Below are 18,837 nucleotides of genomic sequence, written 5' to 3' on the forward strand. Positions count from 1 at the left end.
CTGAAGCGTGATCATCGAACAATCAAGCGTGTCATTCAAAATAGTCAACAAGGTCGCAAGAAGCGTGTGGAAAAACCAAGGCGCAAAATAACTGCCCATGAACAGAGAAAAGTCAAGCGTGCAGCTGCCAAGATGCCACTTGCCACCAGTTTGGCCATATTTCAGAGCTGCAACATCACTGGAGTGCCTAAAAGCACAAGGTGTGCAATAATCAGAGACATGGCCAAGGTAAGAAAGGCTGAAAGACGACCACCACTGAACAAGACACACAAGCTGAAACGTCAAGACTGGGCCAAGAAATATCTCAAGACTGGTTTTTCTAAGGTTTTATGGACTGATGAAATGAGAGTGAGTCTTGATGGGCCAGATGGATGGGCCCGTGGCTGGATTGGTAAAGGGCAGAGAGCTCCAGTCCGACTCAGACGCCAGCAAGGTGGAGGTGGAGTACTGGTTTGGGCTGGTATCATCAAAGATGAGCTTGTGGGGCCTTTTTGGGTTGAGGATGGAATCAAGCTCAACTCCCAGTCCTACTGCCAGTTTCTGGAAGACACCTTCTTCAAGCAGTGGTACAGGAAGAAGTCTGCATCCTTCAAGAAAAACATGATGTTCATGCAGGACAATGCTCCATCACACGCGTCCAAGTGCTCCACAGCGTGGCTGGCAAGAAAGGGTATAAAAGAAGAAAAACTAATGACATGGCCTCCTTGTTCACCTGATCTGAACCCCATTGAGAACCTGTGGTCCATCATCAAAAGTGAGATTTACAAGGAGGGAAAACAGTACACCTCTCTGAACAGTGTCTGGGAGGCTGTGGTTGCTGCTGCACGCAATGTTGATGGTGAACAGATCAAAACACTGACAGAATCCATGGATGGCAGGCTTTTGAGTGTCCTTGCAAAGAAAGGTGGCTATATTGGTCGCTGATTTGTTTTTGTTTTGGTTTTGAATGTCAGAAATGTATATTTGTGAATGTGGAGATGTTATATTGGTTTCATTGGTAAAAATAAATAATTGAAATGGGTATATATTTGTTTTTTGTTAAGTTGCCTAATAATTATGCACAGTAATAGTCACCTGCACACACAGATATCCCCCTAAAATAGCTAAAACTAAAAATAAACTAAAAACTACTTCCAAAAACCTTCAGCTTTGATATTAATGAGTTTTTTGGGTTCATTGAGAACATGGTTGTTGTTCAATAATAACATTATTCCTCAAAAATACAACTTGCCTAATAATTCTGCACTCCCTGTAGACCAAGGCCTAAATTCACATCTAACTTTCGTAACTCAGCATAGGCTGATGGATGTTTTCAATATAATGGGCGTGTTCTAAAGTGAACCGTTTATGGAACCTGAAGCAAAGCTGAACTACGATCAACCCGAGTAAGTTAAAGAACAATTTGCAGCAAAGCAGATAAAAGGAGGGACATGCACAACACTGTTTCCACCTCAACATGGGACATGAGGCTCTCCAATTCAAATGTGCTCATTGTTAACTGACTAAACAGCTTGGTTTTCCAAGTTAACTTCAGTATCTGTAAAGAAGGCACATTTGTAACATAAGTTGTTATTAAATCAGGTTGGGAAGAATACACATTTAATAACTGTATGACACACTACTGACTTATGTGAAATCAAAACAGACGCCTCCTTGGCATTGTAACAACAATGTTGACTTTGGCGACACATCCATTCATCCCTGTTTCTCTTTACTTCCCTGTATCTCCCTTTCTCTGTCCTCCTCTCTCAGCTTTTGTGCTGACATCCAAAAGATGGAGGAGGACTAATGGCTCATAGACATTAGCTAATAACCTCTAATAATCTGGCCTATGTTAGTTAATGCTTTTGACACAATTTAGAGAACAAATATTCACAATCACACTCCTTTTAATTCACAGTAATGACCCTGCAATGCCAGAACAATTTGCACGTGCTTGCTAATGTTTGGGTTCACTTCAATTCAGTTTTATTTTTATAGTTTTAAATCACAACAGCAGAAGCCTCAAGGCACTTTATATTGTAAGGTAAAGACACTACAGACGACCCCATATGAGCAAGCACTTGGCGACAGTGGGAAGAAAAAAATATATAACAGGAAGAAACCTCTGGCAGAATGAGGCTCGGGAAGGGCATCCCACCCCACTGGCCGTAGCAGACGTGGGGTGGGGGTAATAAGTCAGGACAAAAGACAGACTGTGGAAGAGAGCTAGAGATTTATAAAAACTAATGATTACTTTGTGTTGCTTCCTCCCCTTCCTGTCATGAGCAACACAAGTTTTATTATTAATGACAAGCCTCACTGTGGAAGCATTGATGGTGTGCAATGTAAAGTCATGAAATCAGGAAAACTTTTTAAACCTGTTTTCCTTCTTGTACCTTCTCTAGTAGACAGTTTCCTGGAATACAACATAAGAGGAAGATGGAGGAAGAGGTTATTACTATTATTACTACAGTTATTTTCAGGGTTGCAAAGATGAAAGTTAAAAACCCCTAAAAAGAGTCTTAACTTCCCAAGTTTCAAGTTTCAAATAAACAGCGTAGCCACATTTACCTGTAATGAAATTCTGGTGCTCGTGCTATGAATAATCATGATAATAAAAAAATAACGAAGGATTAAATATTAAAGAATTTAAGACAATTGTTTGGTATTTACAGTTTGTGCAAAAACTTGTGCAGTGAGGATTTAAAATGGTTGAAGTGACCGTGTGTAGAGTCCAGTAGTTGTAGTAAGTGTGTAATGATGTGTGCAGAATGTCAGCAGTTCAAAAGCCTGATGGTTTCTGGGCAGAAACTATCCCTGTGTCTGCTAGTGTGGTTCTGAATGCTCCTCAACTGCCTGCCAGACAGGAGGAGTGTGAAAAGTCTGTGGCTGGGATCAGAGAGGATCTGTTGCATCTTCCTCATGCAGCGCGGTCTACAGAGATCCGGCAAGGCTGGCAGTTCAGTCCTGGTGATGCGCTGTGCTGATCTCAACACCCTCTGCAGAGCTGTTACAGCTGCCATACCAGGTGGTGATGCAGCCAGTAAGAATACTTTCAATGGTGCATCTGTAGAAGTTTGTAAGTATTCTGGAGTTCATGCCGAATCTTCTCAGGCGCCGCAGTCTTGCTGCTTTTGTGATCACACCAACATGGTGTGACCAACTCAGATCCTCGCTGATATTGATGCCCAGGAATCTGAAACAGCTGACTCTGTCCACCTCTGCTCCTTCGATGTAGAGGAGGGTGTGGCCTCCTCTCTGCAGTTTCCTGTAATCCCAGATGAGCTCCTTGGTTTTGCTGATGTTAAGAAGCAGGTTGTTGACACGGCACCATGATGCCAGGGCTCTCACCTCTGCCTTGTATGCCATCTCGTCTCTATTCAAAATGCAGCCGATGATGGTGGTGTCATCTGCAAATTTGATAATGGTTTGGAGCTGTGTGTTGCTGTACAGTCGTGGGTGAACAGGGTGTACATCAGGGGGCTGAGCACACATCCCTGGGGGGTACCTGTGCTGAGTGTGAGTGTGGATGAGGTGATGCTGCCGATCCTAACCACCTGAGGTCTGTCTATCAGGAAGTCCAGGATCCAGCTGCACAGGGAGGAGCTGATGTTCAGGTCACGGAGTATGATGGTGTTGAAGGCGGAGCTATAGTCGATGAATAGCATCCGCACATATGTGTTTTTCTGGTCCAGGTGGGAGAGGGCAGTGTGAAGTACTATTGGTATACATTGCATCGTCTGTAGATCTGTTAGGCCTGTAGGCAAACCGGAGTGGATCAAGTGAAGAAGGGAGTAAAGATATGATGTGAGCTTTGTCTATGCACTCAAAGCACTTCATAGGGACACCAGACTGGAGCAGGGAAAGGTTAAAAATGTCTGTGCAGACATCTGCCAGGTCGTGGGCACATGCTTTAAAAACACGACCTGGAATGTTGTCTGGTCCAGAAGCATTCCGAGTGTACTTTCCTAAAGTATTTACCAGAGGTGTGGACTCGAGTCACATGACTTGGACTCGAGTCAGACTCGAGTCATTAATTTTATGACTTTAGACTTGACTTGAAAAAATGTTCTAAGACTTGTGACTTGACTTGGACTTTTACACCAATGACTTGGGACTTGAATTGGACTTGAACCGGTTTACTTGAAAAGACTTGATATTTTACCCCAAATATAAAATTTAACATGCATATTATATAGATATTGAAAATGTGACCTCATTCACGGGTAGAACCGCAAATGATTCTGGGAACTCGTGGCAAGCGGTACTAGCGCACGCAGGCTTTCAATTAAAATCAGTTATACAGCGATAAAAAGAAACACAAAAATGTCAAGAAGCTGTTGTATTATTAACTGCAATAGCCGGTCGCATGACAGCCACAGGAAGCCGACGGGTAAAGAGATCGGTTGTTATCGGATTACGTCATTGAAGAGAAATTGTTCATGTTTCCGAAGTAACAAAGATGCGACGGATGGCCTGGATTGCAGCCATTCAAAGATCAAATATAACGTCCCAGAACACTCCAGCTCACAGGTTAGTCTGCTCCAAGCATTTACACGAAGGTCAGTGTTTTTTAGTAGTTAATACGTCATTTTCATAACATAATTGGTGATATAGGTTACAAGCAAGAACAGAAATTGTCGCGCTATGCTCCTTTATTTATTGTGCATAAATAGTGAATTGTCCTGACACAATATTGCGTTTCGCTTCTGTTATTATGGTACACTGACAAAAACATGTACTTTTATTCACAGGATAAAACAGTTTTTTTGTATCACTAATTGCCCAGTGCGATTACAGCATACAGTATTGTTGTCACTGCTACATTTCTGTGATGGGTACCAGAAATTATTTCCACTACTAATTAATTACCGTTGAGCTCAAAGGTCCTATTAATAAACTGTTAAGGAATGTGTATTTATGACGACAATTTGTGAGACTGGTAAACTTATGATACGTACGATGGTCTTTCGTTCTACACGGTGCATTTCAAGGTCCTGTACCCATCCGTCGGTAAACTGTACCTGGGCTTGTTGCAGTGACCTGAAGTTACTAAACTTCATGAGTGTATGCACTCACTCCAAGAACCGTATAATTATAAATATGCATATAAATATGCTAAGATGAGATAGCTGACTTCATCTAACTAGCAAATGTTGTCCAGGCTACATTGGTGATACAGTTTTTTTTAATGTGTATGATATTTTTGTCATGCGATTTTAAAGCTGGTCCTACAACCGCATCCAAGAATAACATGCAGCTTATCTCAGAACTGTCGGTGAAAATTATTCTTGGAGCTAGGTTTAATTGAGCTGCATTTTAAAGAGGTGCAATTTCACAATTTGTGTATATTTTCTAAGTTCACTATTTTGTCATGTGTTGAGAAAAACACAGATTTAAAAATTACATGGTCTAATATTTACATTTAGCATATAACTGCAACATTATTTTTTCGTTTGTTTTTTTTAAAGACTCGAAAGGACTTGAAATTCAAAGTTTCAGACTTGTGACTTGACTCGGACTTTTACACCAGTGACTTGAGACTCGACTCTGACTTGCCTGACATTACTTGAGACTTGACTTGAGACTTGAGGATAAAGACTTGAGACTTACTTGAGACTTGCAAAACAATGACTTGGTCCCACCTCTGGTATTTACTCATGACTGCCTTTTCAGATATCTGAAAAGGGCAGCTGTCCTCTTCCAGCAAATGCTCCTGAGATAGATGTTTTTCAAAGCATACATAGAAGGTGTTAAGCTCATCAGATAGAGAAGTTACCTCCCTCACTCTGCCTCTGTTTCCCATGTACAGTAGTCTGTGATGGTCTTCAAACCACTCCACATGTTCCTGGTGTTAGAGTTGCTGGAGCAGAGTTCCACCTTTTCTTTGTACTGTCCCTTGGCCATCTTTATTGCTTTCCTGAGGGCATACTGGGATGTTTTGTATTCACCTGGATCTCCAGATTTAAAGGCTGCAGTCCACACTCTGAGTGCTGTGCGGACCTCTCCATTAACCCACGGCCTCTGGTTGGAGTTTGTACAATAGCCCGTGGTACAATGTCATTGATGCATTTGTGAATAAAGTCTGTTAGGTACTCAGCATAATTGTTGATGTTGTTGTCAGTGGCAGTCCGGAAGACTTCTCAGTCTGTGATGCTGAAGCAGGGCACTGTCTGATTAGTTGATCCAGCGTTGAATCGAACACGCCATGGGCTGTTCGCTTTTCAGCTTCTGCCTATAGGCTGCCAGAAGCATAACCGAGGAGTGATCTGGTTTGCTGAAGGCCAGTCGGGGGCGGGCTTTGTAAGCATTTGCGTACGGAGTTTAAACGTTCTTCATGTTGGCTTTATTAAAGTCGCCAGCCACAATAAAAGCAGCCTCCGGGTGTAACGTTTCCTGCCGTTCGATAATATCAAATAGTTCATCCAGTGCCAGTCTGGTTCAGCGTGGGGGTTGGTGGGGATATAAACAGCAGTACAGAATACTGCTGTAAACTCCCTGGTCAAATAAGGTCTGCATCTCTTCATAAGATGTTCAAGATCAGGAGAGCACCTCTACAAAACTGTCTGTACATTAGTACACCACCTTTGTTGGTCATTACGCACACGCCACCTCCCCTACATTTACCCAAGTCCTTTGTTCTATCCCGGTGGTGAATGGAGAGTTCCTCAGTGACAATGGCCACGTCAGGGATGGAAGGGTCCAGCCACACTACAGTTCTTAATGTCCCTTTGGAATGTTATCCAGTTCATCCAGCTTGTTTTCTAGAGACTGGACGTTTGCTAGAGAATGCAGGAAACCGGGGTGCGATGTTGTCTGTTTCTCAGCCTGACCAGAATCTCGGCTCTTTCTCCCCCTTTTTCTCCAGTGTTTCTTCAGCCCAGGAAGCCAAGGTGAGTCACCACCATTCACAAAAAAGTCAGTTGGTGAAGGTCCGGAATTAAAATTTTGATGAATGTCCAGGAGAGTTTGTCACAGGTGATAAAGCATTACAGGTTACAAAGAAACTAAGAAATAAAACAGCGAACATAAGAAGAACGCAAATTTGAGGAGGACACTGAGCGACGGCAGCCGTCCTCACCGGAGCCATCTTAGAAAAAACGATGGCGCCTTTTCCTTTTCATTTGAAAATACAGAGGATTAAACTTATGTGCTGGAGCCTGCACTGTCTACTTAGGTTTGCATAAAACATGTTCAATATTATAAAATCACTAAGTCTATGCTACCAATATTTTATTATATTTGCCAATATGGAAAATATAATAGAACACCCCATACTCTACATAGAGCACTGTAACAATAACTTACAGCACTCACCTTTGTAGAGTGCATGTCCAGATTTCTTCACATTAGACTTTCATAACTTAGCATTCGCAGCTTGACAGTTAGCTCTGTCAGACACAGCTTTCATCAGTCAGCTACAAAAAACTTTCACTGAAGATTTGCCCATGACTAGTGTCCTGCAAAACGATGCATAAAAAACTTATCTAAAAATGGCAGATATCACATTTATTTTGGTAATAGTTTTGGTAGATTACCAAACTGACTGGTTAAACGGTGTTTAATACTGGCTTTTAACTTTTATTGGCTTGCTAGCTAGGTGCCATGTCTCTGACTGTTGGCTAGCCATACTCAACTTGATCAAATGACAGCCAGCGGAGATGCTACAGGCTGGTCTGCGAGCTGAGTTAACTAATGTTAAATGCCAAAGGAAATAAAGGGAAAGATATAGTGTAGGTCGGAGTTGCATTAGCGACTCGCAGGATCTAGCTATATAGCATTATATCTTATCTTTACTGCTCGACTGTCGTTTCATTTCTCATCACTCCTTTTTTTCATCATAAGGACAGCTCCTCTTTATTTTCATTGACTGGCATCAGTTTTGACATTTAAGTCATAAATACCACTTGCAGTGGAGTCAGGCATAGCGCCCTTAGGGAGGTCAGGTCAACCTTTCCAACCCAGTATATAGGTAAAACGTATATTAGACATACTGGTACACTGTGTCCATTTCACGCTTTACCTCTCCCAAGCATGAAATTTACATGGTGGACTGGCTTGTCTATCATACTCTTTGCCGTGATATCAGGTTGCTCTGACTGTCAATACAAACTTTGCACATAGCCCCTGCTTTAGTTTCAAGCCTTTCAGCCTTCAGAGGAGCCTGGGGCCCCAAGCAAGTTGCCTTGTCTGACGGCAAACTGCTCTTCCAAGTTAAAGAAAAAACATATAGAAAATGCTTATGATGTTCAGATGTGAATGGGTAAGATAATTAGGTAGCAGGTAGTTGGGAGGTATTCCTTGTGTGATTGTTTAGAAAAATATTGTTTCTGAGGTCAACAATGAATTTTCAGCCTTAAATATTGTTTATAGTTTATTCTCATTTCCGAACATTTGTGTCTCGTGGAGATTGTCAGACAACTATAACCACAACAATGAAGACATTATGATGACAGACATTAAAAACATTAACAACAAGAAAGTGCTGCAGTAATGTCACCAAAATCGAAGTGATTGTCATGTTTTGTGCGAAAGAGGTAGCAAAATGGCTTTCAATATACTGACGTAAAAAAAGTAAATACAGCATTTATTTTGTGCATTTTCTTTACAATTTGCAGTCATATATCAACCAAAGATGTGTGTGCCTATATCCATATATAATAAGGAGAATACCACAACCACTACTTCTACTACTAAAAATAATAATGTCAAAAAAGGATCAGGTTACTTCTTTCAGTAACAGACTAACAGTTTGTTACTTTATTTCAGCCTCAGTTGATCTACACACTTTGTGTCTTCTTCTGTTTGTCTACCACCATTATGTCTGGTTAGTTAGCCACCACCATTTTGTCCATCTGTGTCTGGAAGTCCCACAGGATCTTAGCTCGCTCATTCTCCACCACCCTAGGGGGCGTATCCCATTTTGACCTCGGGACTTCCAGGCCATATTCGGCATGGATGTTTCTGTATGCTATGCCGGCCACTTGGTTATGGCGTTCCATGTATGCCCTGCCTGCTAGCATCTTACACCCTGCTGTTATGTGCTGGATTGTTTAAGGGGCATCTTTACATAGCCTGCACCTGGGGTCTTGCCTGGTGTGATAGACCCCAGCCTCTATGGATCTTGTGCTCAGAGCTTGTTGTTCCTGTGCTGCCATGATTAGTTCCTCTGTGCTGTCTTTGAGTCCAGCTTTGTCCAGCCACTGGTAGGATTTCTGGATATCAGCCACCTCCGCTATCTGCCGGTAGTACATACCGTGCATGGGCCTGTCCTTCCATGATGGTGCCTCCTCTTCCTCCTCATTCTTGGGTTTCTGCTGTCTGAGGTATTCACTGAGCACATGGTCGGTTGGGGCCATCTTACTGATGTATTTGTGGATGTTCGTTGTCTCATCCTGGGCCGTGATGCTGACACTCACCAGTCCCTGGCCTCCTTCCTTCCGCTTAGCGGACAGCCTCAGGGTGCTGGACTTGGGGTGAAACCCTCTATGCATGGTCAGGAGCTTCCTTGTCTTGATGTCAGATCTCCTCCTTTGGTGACATTACTGCAGCACTTTCTTGTTGTTACCCAGCTGGGTACCTGATCACAAGGAGGGCGTAGGTATTGGTAGCCTGGCTCTTGTTCTTACCATCGCAGAGGGTCTCTGCAGGTACTTGGTTGCAGCTTCTCTAGCGACCTCTTCATGGTTCCCATTTGCCTGTGGGATCCCCAGGTACTTGTAGCTGTCCTCTATGTCTGCAATGTTGCCTTCTGTTAGTTCGATCTCCTCAGTTCCTCAGTTCTGACTACCTTCCCTCTCTTTGTTACCAGTCCGAATGACATTCCGATATCATTGCTGTATATCCTGGTGGTGTGGATCACTGAATCGATGTCTTGTTCACTCTTGGCATACAGCTTGGCTATATCACTCTGGGCGCTCTCTCTCTCTCTCCCCCCCCCCCCCCCCCCTCTCTCTCTCTATACATACATACTGTATATACATATACATTTATATACAGAGAGAGAGCTTCCTAATTGTTTTTTTTTAATCTATAACGCATTATGGTCACATTATTTTTGGAACAAGTTTAGATGTCTATACCATATCAGCTATATCAGAGTGATAGTAGTAAGGTAAAATACATTAGCCAACCATTACTTGGAGGTTGTGTAAAAAAAAAAAAAATTCCCTGTAGGGTCATTGTAGGGCTTGCAATACTCCTTGGGAAACTGACGATAAAAACCAGGACTCTGTTAGCCGCATGTACAGGGTGGGCCATTTATATGGATACACCATAATAAAATGGGAATGGTTGGTGATATTAAAGTCCTGTGGCACATTAGTATATGTGAGGGGGCAAACTCCTCAAGATGGGTGGTGACCATGGAAGAAGTAACGCATTTAGAAGTCGGCCATCTTGGACTTTTGTTTTTTCAATAGGAACAGGGCCATGTGACACATCATACTTATTGGTAATGTCACAAGAAAAACAATGGTGTGCTTGGTTTCAACGTAACTTTATTCGTTCATGAGTTATTTACAAGTTTCTCTTTGTTCACAGCCATTAACATGTCGAAGAGGTTAACACGTGAGGAGTGGATCGAATCATTGCAGCAGATTTCAATGCAAGATACCCTACGAGACCACCCATCTCCCATGCTACAGTTAGCAAACTGCTTGCTAAGTTTCGTGAAACTGGTTTAGTGTTGGATTTGCCAAAATGTGGATGCAAGAAAACTGTCACTAATGAAGAAACATCAGTGGCTGTCCTAGCTTCATTCAGCAAGAGCCCACAGCGTAGCACTCGCTGCATGTCACTGGGAGTTGCATTAGTTGAACATCCCTTCGGTGGTGGATATTAGCTACTCACAAATGGCACCCTTACAAACTACAGCTACGTCTGAACGAGGATGACCCAGATCGGTGCACAGAATTTGCAGAAAGGGCCAAACAAAAATTGGAACAGGACCCTCAGTTCACGCAGAAGATTTTGTTCAGTGATGAGGCAAACTTTTATGTGAATGGTGAAGGTAACAAACAAAACCACCACTATTGGTCTGACACTAACTAGGGATGGGTATCGTTTAAGTTTTATCCGATACCAGTACCAAACCGGTACTTTTGAAACGGTGCCGATGCTAAAACGGTGCTTGAATCGGTGCTTAAAGAATGGAGAACACAAACTTGTCCTAAAACCTCTCATTTCTAGCTGTTTTTTTTGTAAAAAGATAACAATGTTAGCCTTTTCTGTAGCTATAGGGCATATATAATATCACTCTTGGCTGGAAGTAGTGCTTAAACAATGGAAAAAACACAAACTTTGTCCAAAAACCTCTCATGTTTAGCTGTTTCCCACTTTTCCTTTGGTCATTTTAGCCTTTTTGGCCAGGGTGAAGGGAGTATCTGCCATCAAACAAGAAGACAGCCGCATGTAACTACGATGGTGTTTGCTAGTTCACCTTACATGCATTAATTTAATCACGTGGTTAGCTTACTCAACGTAAATTACACACAAACAACATTAAGCTACTCACTCAGAGAAGAACGGCTGCTGTTGCCATCATCACCCGTCATCATTTCTGCTACACTGACTCTCCTCTTCGGGTTCTTGAGGGATGTTGCTAACTCCGGTTCCGATAACAGGCACAACACCCGTAGAAGATGTGCTTGGTCTTGCAGCAAGCTATCAAATACGGTGCATTTCTCGGCTTAAACCCCCCCCCCCCCCCCCCCCCGCTATGTGTCGCCAGGCATTTCATCAGATTCGAGGTGTTACCTCCTTTGCACAGTATCACCTTAAAGCACTTGTTGCAGGCTGCTGAGTTTGCATCTTTTGCTGTGAAGTACAGCCAGACTTTTGGCTGCTTCGCCTTGGGCATTTTTAATATGTAGCTCTGCTCTAAAAGAACGTACGTACCTGGGTCCGCCTACTACGCTTGCAAAGGTAAAATGATTGGCTAGAATCCAAAGTGTATGACATCTCAGGGGAAAAAAGAACACAGAAATAAAGCACCGAAATATGCGCTGCTTTTCGGTCTGGTTACTACCGTTTATGTCAGAACCGGTGCCATAATGGCACCGGATACCGGTACCCATCCCTAACACTAGCCCACATTGGATGGATCCCTCCAAGACTGTTGGAACAACAAAAGTGATGGTTTGGTGTGGTATATGGGGTACAACGATAGTGGGTCCGTTCTTCATCAATGGAAACCTCAAGGCCACTGGATATTTGAAATTGCTACATGATGATGTGTTTCCCTCTTTATGCACTGAAGCTGGCACGTTCCCTGAGTTTTTCCAGCAAGATGGTGCACCACCACATTATGGGTGCCAGGTCCAAGCATTCCTAGGTGAACAGTTTCCTGGAAAGTGGATTGGTCGTCGTGGGCCAGTTGAATGGCCCACAAGGTCTCCCGATCTGACCCCCTTAGACTTTTATCTTTTGGGTCATCTGAAGGTAATTGTCTATGGTGTGAAGATATGAGATGTGCAGCACCTGAAACTATGGATATTGGATGCCTGTGCTGGCATTTCTCCTGCGGTTTTGCTATCAGTGTGTGAAAAGTGGGAGAAGAGGGTTGCATTGGCAATCCAACACAATGGGCAGAACATTGAACACATTTTATAAGTGGTCAGAAACTTGTAAATAACTCATGAAAGAATAAAGTTACGTTGAAACCAAGCACACCATTGTTTTTCTTGTGACATTACCAATAAGTTTGATGTGTCACATGGCCCTGTTCCTATTGAAAAAACAAAAGTTGTATCCAAGATGGCCGACTTCTAAATGGCCTCCATGGTCACCACCCATCTTGAGGAGTTTGCCCCCTCACATATACTAATGTGCCACAAACAGGACTTTAATATCGCCAACCATTCCCATTTTATTACGGTGTATCCATATAAATGGCCCACCCTGTGTTATGTGAAGGCTGTGTGCAGGCAGGAATGGTGGACCCAAAGTGCAGACGCTCGGAGGCATAATGTAAACTCAAAACAGCTTTAATGCTGAACTCAAAAAAGGTAACAAAACTGAGACTCCAAACTCCAAACTCAGGCAAGCAGACAGAATACAGCATAGAAAACGGTAGATCGCAACACGGACACAGAGAAACACAGGGCAAATACACAGAGGGCGCAATCAGGGAATGGGTAACAGGAGGGAAACAGAGCTGGGGCAAATCAGGCCTAACGAGACAAAGGAAGCAAAACCAGACGCATTTACATGAGACACGGACTTTCAAAGTAAAACAGGAAACATAACACAGAGACGCGAACTTGACAAGGGGATACAGCTGACAGGGGAGACAGAGCAACTAGAGAACACAGAGACATAAACCATAAGACAGAACTCAAAGAAACCAAAGACTAGAAATTATAAATAATATAATAAACTCAAAATCCTGGGTCAACGACCCAGGCATCCTAACACCCTGTAGATGGAAAGAAGGAGTTTTAATGTCCCACTAGCCTTAGTATAAGTATTGGCTTCCTGTCAGTGGAAATGTTATTTTAAGAGCATGTAAAAAGGAAGGAGATCCACATAATAGCAATTTATCTGAGCCAAGATGTTAATCCATCCATCCATTCTGTTCTACTTTTACAATTTAAGGTTTAGGGGGTGGGTTGGCTGGAGCCTCTCCCAGCTACCACAGGGAGAGAGACGGTGTACACCCTGAATGGGCTTCCATCCTGTTGCATAAAATGTATATATAGCAGCTAAATAAAGTATAAACTAAATATGAGAAAAAACGCAAAAACACAATGCTCATTAAACAAGGGATAGATGCACAATTTAAAAAGGCAAATGAGAACAAATTTGGCACCAGCCTTCTTTAAAGATGAACAAAGAGAGCCAAAACCAACTTGCATAGATTCCCAAGAAGGTCAAGTCATTTCCTGTTATAAGGTGGGAGGAGCTCTGTATTAGGACCCGAAAAAACGTAAAAGCTAGTTTGATACAACAGCCACTGCTTTCAGGAGGCCGACTGCCTTCACAAGATTTGAACCCAACTTGCTTCACCTTAACGGTTATATTAACGTGATATCAATGTGTTTACATGCAAAGAGTATATTTTCACTTTTAATGTGTATTTTCATAACTTTTAATCGATTGTCTTTAGTTTCATTTAAAGAGGTCTTAAAAATGTCTTAAAAATGTCTTAAAAAGTCTCGAATTTAACTTCTTTAGGTAGATGGACACCTTTATACAACACCTTTCTGTCATTAAAGAAGCTGAAGCACATACATCAAAAACTAATGTCCACTAATAACCCTCTTTATCATTTAATTGCCTACACTGTGAGCTTTTGTTAGTAGTTAAATAGTCTACAACTTTATCACAGCTGTTCTAAATGTATTCCCATGAATGTTTCTAAATGTTATTCTGTTATTACTCTCTTTGGTAATTGGCTTGCATTGTGTTTTGGTGTTCAGCCTCATGCAGTCGGTGACCTCGTGGGATCTGGATGTCCAGCTAGTTGACTCCATGTTCTCTACCAACTGACTGCGGGTGGAAATTTAAAGCCCCAGCCTCCCAGGTGGTCAAGTCTCTGCTGATCAAACAGTTGCTGCAAGATTCACAGTGTGATGGAGGTACACTGAACAACAACTGCCATCCCATATCAAACATAGTTTCTTGCCATTAACTCATCATATCCTCTCTGTGGACACCTCCCCCGAGTTGCCATGCATGTAATAAAGACTGTGTCATTCGGTGGCTTGATACGGTTGTCTGAGTCTATCAAGATCCAGGTTCCTTGGGGAAAAATGAAAAAGGATAGCAGGAGTAGATCTATAGAAGCCGGGTAAAATGAGACTAAGAGCTCTTTTCCTTTTTATGTCTAGATATTTTGAACTGATGTTCCACTTTATAACAGCATAATGACATAAGCACTGCAAATTCACAGGCATTTGTAGATAAGTGGAGGGAGTCATTGAGGAGATTTTAGGCATGATTATAATAAATTAGGATTCTGAAGAAACGTGTGGGTACATTTTTATAAAGCTGGATCTCTTCATTTGAAATCTCATAAATATATTCAAATTAGTAGCTGCTGTTGAAACGATGACGGGAATGCTGATAAGAGTTAACCAAACTGACGATGCTGTTCAATCTACATGCGAGCAGATGCTTTTTATGTACTTGACCTCTTCTTCTCGCCTCACACCCACAAAATCCACCAGGCAATGAGGCTGTTTGTGCTAACAGCATTGACTTCACCCACAATGAAAGGCTTTAAGTACCTTGTACTTTTCCAACTCAGATGCTTCACAGACCTGCTCCTTGACACCAGTTTGCCTCTATCAGGCATATTGCAGTCAGTATCGCCCCAAACTCAGTTGAACTTTATCCTTTCCCAAGCCCTGAATGAGCAATAACCTGTTGTAGAGGTGGAGGGAATGACAGATTTCAAAAGCATCAAATAGATAAGATGGTGATGATGCTTTGGGCTGCCCCAGGTTCTTCAAATTACAAGAAAAGCTGTCAAAGATGGCTTTTTTTCTCAGAACAGATGACAGTAAAAAAATAAATAAATTTGCTCTTGCTGTGTTGCATTATGGTCTACGGAGGCAGCTGTCGGTGGAGGAATTGGTTCGTCTAAGATGGATTTCCATCCACATGAATATTGGTGTAAAGGGATGAGTCTAGAAAGATGCCCCTGCTCTTTTATTCTGATGGTTGATGTCAAAGCCTGGTATTTATCTTTGATGTATGAGATGGGTAAAACTTCACTTACGTGCCTGAAGTGGCGTAATGCGATGTCTCGTCGTCTGCGATTATAGAAGCAGAAAAAAAAGGCACGTAAGGTCCTGGAACCCATCCACTGAAACCAAGACGGATGAAACTGATGACTTGGGCTTGGCAAAGTAAAAAATAATTAGAGGTTGCTTTGAGTTCAACATCAGCGTTGCTTGACAGCAGATAAACTGTACTTTCAATAAATCTGACAAGAGCCAATCAAGCTGAACCACAAATGATTCAAATGTAAAAACAAGAGAGCGGGAAAAGAAGGTATAATCGCAAAAAAGTGCGTTAAGAAATTGCAAATTAAGCAAGGATTTAGTTCAGGTAGGGCACTGGAGTCCACATGCACTTGCCGATTGGCATTCAGAGTGGCTATATGTAGATGGAAAACATCCTGTCTTATCTGTGCAGGTGTACAGAGTGGAAGTTATAACCTTTCACAGTTACTCATTTGAGCCTACTCTGATGCCCACACCATTCAGATCCCTCAAACCACACATGTGGGAATTTGCTCTCTCAGCAGTGCCTGTTGAATTGTCTCTGACTGATGTCACTGGATTAACAAGCACAACTCATCATCATGACTTTAAATGCTAAAAACGTGAATAATATAGTTGTTGTTTTTTAATTCGATCAAAACCCTCTAAATAAATCGATTATGTGATCATAAGAAACTTTTAGATCATTTCAGTGACATTGCACAGAGGTGCATTCAGCTTTGTTTTATACTTTTATTACTCATTTCCTCAAGATGAATTCCCAAGGTTCATGATGAGCCGTGCATCTGTGAAATTTCTCTGTTATTATAATTGACACACCAAAGCTGCTACCTAAACCTGTTGTTTCTGATGTTTTTCTCACACAAGTGTTAATGAAGCTCACGTGTAAGTTCATTAAGGAAGAACTGTATTCACTCATCCGCCTGCGTGGCTTGGTGTCTGGGCTGCTACTCTATTCTTTACATCACTCGCACTTTCCCATGCTGTCAACCTTAATTCTGTCATCATCACTCTGGTCCAATCATTTTCTCGCCCGTCTTCAGTGAACCAATCAGCCTGTGTCCCGTGTGCTTTAAATCTCAGTGCTTCTTCTGTCTGGCTGAGATAAGACTCCACCTTGTCTCCACCTCATCCATTCCAGATAGAGATTCTCATCCAAATCTCCACTTGTTTCATCTCTGCCACCACCAGCGTTTAGACTCCTGGGGCACCTGTCCTACTTCCTACCATTGCTGGACTCCGCTCTGCCAAATAGTTTATTACTCGATCTCTGTATTTCAATAAATCTTCTTTCAGATGATCTCTCAGTATTGAATTAGCGGTTATTAAGGAAGGACTGAGGACCGTAAATCTACAAACCCATTTGGAACCTCTTATAAAACAGAAATACAGCTGCCCTGACATGCTATTAGAAAAGTGCTATCCTTTTAACCCTCTCAAGGCAGACGTTGCCAATTTGCAAAAGTTTACCCTGATTACCACTTACCCCACATACATATTTTATGAGGTTTTTTTTACTCAGAAGTACCTCTGCAGGACTTGGTTGTGCATTAGCAACAAAAAACTTAATTTGAGCCTGAGAGGGTTAAAGAGAAGCACTAACCACTGCAGTTCCTTACATGGCCACTTGACTAGTTTCAGAAGTTATCCCATAATGTTTACAGCATGGTATAATAAAATAAAGCCTTGCTCTTTGGCAAATTTGACACTTTGTGACAACTGTACATGTCAATTACTGTACTGTCAATTGCTATTAACCTCACCTATTTAGGGATGTGACAGTGTTGAGTATTTGGCTACTTGCTGGCTTCATCTCTGCTAATGCAAAAGCTTAAGAAGACAGTTTTAGTGAGTAAATTGTAGTGTTTTACTCGTGTGTTACTTTTGATAGATCCCCAAATCCAAAAGACAAGGTTTTAAAATACTAGTCTCTGCATATTTTTTATGAAGTCTATTCTCTTTAGTTGTAGTTGGATCCTATATAAACCCAAATTAAAACAAACAAGCATTAAGAGTATTATACAGAAAGTGGCATCATGTGCAATTTATGAATTTATGTTTATGTCGACAATGAGATGCATACATTGAAATGCTGCTAAAAAAACAAATTTGCTGGTCTTAGAGAAGTTATTTAGTTATTTATCTATTTCTGTATCTAGTTGATCTAACTAGCTACAGCAAACATTTGAACGTTCAGAGCTCAAAACTGAAGTAAACACTAGCTTAAAAGGGGAGGCTATCACCAGTGTCTCATATTAAAATAGCTAAATTTAGAGTATTAATAAAGCATGTTAAAAAGAGGCTTTGGCCTCTTCATAAAACCTCTGGGTTAGAGGTGTGGCCATATTGATTGACATTTAGCTGACAAAGCCAGGTAGCCCACTGGTATATTTAAACTGGAGCTCTCCACTGTGTATACAATGTCCGGTTCTTTCTGATCATTTTTAATGGATTATCTGATTAATATTATAGCTTAATGTGTGGTAGAGACCATCCCAGAAGTCTGTGCTTCAACTGTGGTAAGTAAGTTTGGAGCATTTTGCTAGTCATTTACAGATATACCAGAGTATCTGTCCCATGTATTGCACCTGCACAGTTTATTAATACAGCTTGCTAATCAAAGTAGCTAGTGTTAACTGATAACTTGCGACTCCATATTTTAGACCACGCTTGGTTATATCTGGGCCCATAAAATCCACATAGTGGCGGCCCAGTCAGAATCATTTTCTCTTTAAAAAGCAGAGTACAAACATCCATGTGCAGTGTTAGCTACACCGTAAAAAAAAAATCCTAAAAAAACCAGTAATATTCCGGGAGCTGGAGCGCCAAAATAATACCATAAAATAACAGAAAATAGGGTTATTTTCAGTAATGACAATACAGTTTGTTGCCCTAATTTTACATGGGATTTTGCCTTTTTCAAGTGCTTTTAAACATTAAATTAGGAACATTTTAATGTGATTAAACAATGAAATTAGCTATAAACAAGGTCAATGAATGCGGCAATGTGAATAATTCAATTCAATTCAATTTTATTTATATAGTGCCAAATCACAACAAAAGTCGCCTCAAGGCGCTTCATAATAATACTTAAATGTACAGTTAACAGTTGGTTTAAATAATA

This window comes from Aulonocara stuartgranti, assembly GCF_965226115.1.
Source record: "Aulonocara stuartgranti genome assembly, chromosome: 23".
Classification (NCBI taxonomy): Eukaryota; Metazoa; Chordata; class Actinopteri; order Cichliformes; family Cichlidae; genus Aulonocara; species Aulonocara stuartgranti.